A 2470-nucleotide genomic window follows, 5' to 3' on the forward strand; every position below is an offset into this window, starting at 1 on the left:
ATCCAAATTGAATTGCGGATAAAATTCGTATATATATAGTAAGTATAATATAGTAAGTATAAATAAATGTATAAAATAAATAAATAAAGATAATTCGTATATATATAGTAAGTATAATATAGTAAGTATAAATAAATGTATAAAATAAATAAATAAAGATAAAGAAAGACTTTGATCAATATTTACTTCAGGCGTCGCATATGAATTATCTTTTTGTAATTGGGAGAGATGGCTGAGTGGACTAAAGCGACGGATTGCTAATCCGTTGTACGAGCTGTTCGTACCGAGGGTTCGAATCCCTCTTTCTCCGTTCCCTCGGATCACTTGAGATTTATCTTTCGAATTCGAAAAAATATCAAGTCCTTTATCATAGTTAAATGTCTGGAATAGAGAAAAGCATAGGAAAATGCAGAAATCAAGCAAGGAAATAATGAAAAATCTCTGATTTTTTTATTCCTCACGTCCAGGATTACGTCCTGGATCATTAGATAGGAATCCGAAGATGAAGAGAGAAACAAAGAATATCACTACTGTGTAAACGAAGAGTTTGAGAGTAAGCATTGCACAATCTCCAAGATCATTTTTTTTTTGTTTTTTGCAAAGGAAATAAGGGAATAGATTCTCTATTTTTGTACCACATATCCTTGACACCAAGAAAAGAAATGAAAAAGTGGTTTCTAGAAAAGAAAGGAATTTGCAGGAATTCCTTTGTTACCAAAATTATCTTGTCATACCCCAATTAGGTATTATGGGGTACCATAATGGGGTCTTTGACCCCTGGAACTGGAAGGGCATAATGCGGAAATTAGGTGATCCAGATTCATCGCGGCTATCAAAAAGCAAAAGAATTTCAATCTTTGAATCGAGGGTTCATAATGTAAGACTTATCTGATCTTATCAATTGTTATGTTAGAGTTGAATTTATTTTATCGAATAAATCATGAATATGAATGTTTCTAGGACAGTATTAAAGATCTCATCGAAAACTTACAGCAGCTTGCCAAACAAGGGCTAAGAGAAAAAAGAGCACAGGTATGACTGGCATAAAATCTACGATTGGATTGAAAAAAGCATAAGCTTCGGGCAATTTGGCGAAGAAAAAGCTACTCGAATGAAGGGCAGAATTAAGACAGATACAGATCAAACTAAAGATATTAAGCATAAGAAATATTTCGTTCTTGGAGATAATTTCATTTTTATTGAGTTATTGATATAAGGGAAAAATTAAGAAAGAAGAGAAGACAAAAAATCCTTCTTTCTTTTTCTTTGAACTTCCCCCAATCAAAAATCCTTCAATTCTCAAATGAGAATAGAAGGAATCATACTTTCATACAATATCTTAATTGACTTATATGGAATGATCAATGAATTCATTTTCATTCTACATTTACACGTATAGAATCCTAGCAACAACCTATTCCATAGATATTTGGGCTGGAATTGACGAATAACCAATAACAATATTAGTGTTTATTAGTGTCGAATTGAAATCTAAATGGGGCGTGGCCAAGTGGTAAGGCAGCGGGTTTTGGTCCCGTTACTCGGAGGTTCGAATCCTTCCGTCCCAGACCGCTTCTATCAAAACAAAGATTGTTCTCTTTAACAATCTTCTGTTTAAGAGTATAAGGTATAAGGTTGGATACAATATGATCCAATTTTTCTTTCTGAGTTCTAATGATTCTTCTATGAATCATAGATTCCTTTCGATTTCCAATTGTAAGAAAAAGAATCGAGTATAAATTGCGGATGGAAATAAACATCTTTTACCTTTTTGATATTAGGTAGGATGGGAACATAGATCAAAGTTGAATTAAAAAAAAAATGGGATGGGCCGTTCAGTGTATGCCCGTCCCGCTCTACTCATATTCATATTGGGGTAAGTTAGTCACTTATAGAAACTTTATGCCCATCTATTATATTTTGATTCTCACATGATGCATTCTAAGTTGAAATGCGAAAGATAAGATCTCTATTTTTTCGAAACTAAACATGTTAGTCAAAATGACTAATTCTATGTGGATCCTGAATCCTAAACAGGAGGGAGTTCTTGGGACTAATTACATCACTGGGATTAAAGTTCTTAAGACTGGGTGTGGGTGGGGTAAAATCAAAATTAAGAACAACGAATTGATCTGGACCCATTTTGCTTTGTACCTATACAAGATAATATAACATACCGCAAGAGGATCTTTTATTATTTGATTGTCTTGGGGTATGATTCATGATCCCCATAGAATTCGAGTTAATCGGCAATGGAAGGTATCAATTTTTCAATATCTGTGTCGTCCGGATCTCATTAATAAACAATAAAGTGCAATATGGAACAGATTTTTTTTCTTTGAGCCTAATTGCTTTTTTTTTTTTTGCATCTGGCTACAATAAATAATTGGAAGTCAATGTAGTGATTGGGAGGAAGATTCATATATTCCATTCACTTTACTTTTGACTTGATAGAATTTATGGAAGGGTT

The 2470-nt window shown here is 33.2% G+C and overlaps 1 non-coding gene across 1 annotated transcript; it reads left to right on the forward strand.

Moving 5' to 3' along the window:
* The first annotated feature begins 222 nt into the window (after positions 1-222).
* Positions 223-310, forward strand: TRNAS-GCU (transfer RNA serine (anticodon GCU)). Its single transcript has one exon. It is a non-coding gene; the product is annotated as a tRNA-Ser (tRNA).
* The last annotated feature ends 2160 nt before the right edge of the window (positions 311-2470 follow it).

This window comes from Tasmannia lanceolata, unplaced genomic scaffold, assembly GCF_043159265.1.
Source record: "Tasmannia lanceolata isolate RefF3 unplaced genomic scaffold, GAP_Taslan_0.1 ptg001137l, whole genome shotgun sequence".
Classification (NCBI taxonomy): domain Eukaryota; kingdom Viridiplantae; phylum Streptophyta; class Magnoliopsida; order Canellales; family Winteraceae; genus Tasmannia; species Tasmannia lanceolata.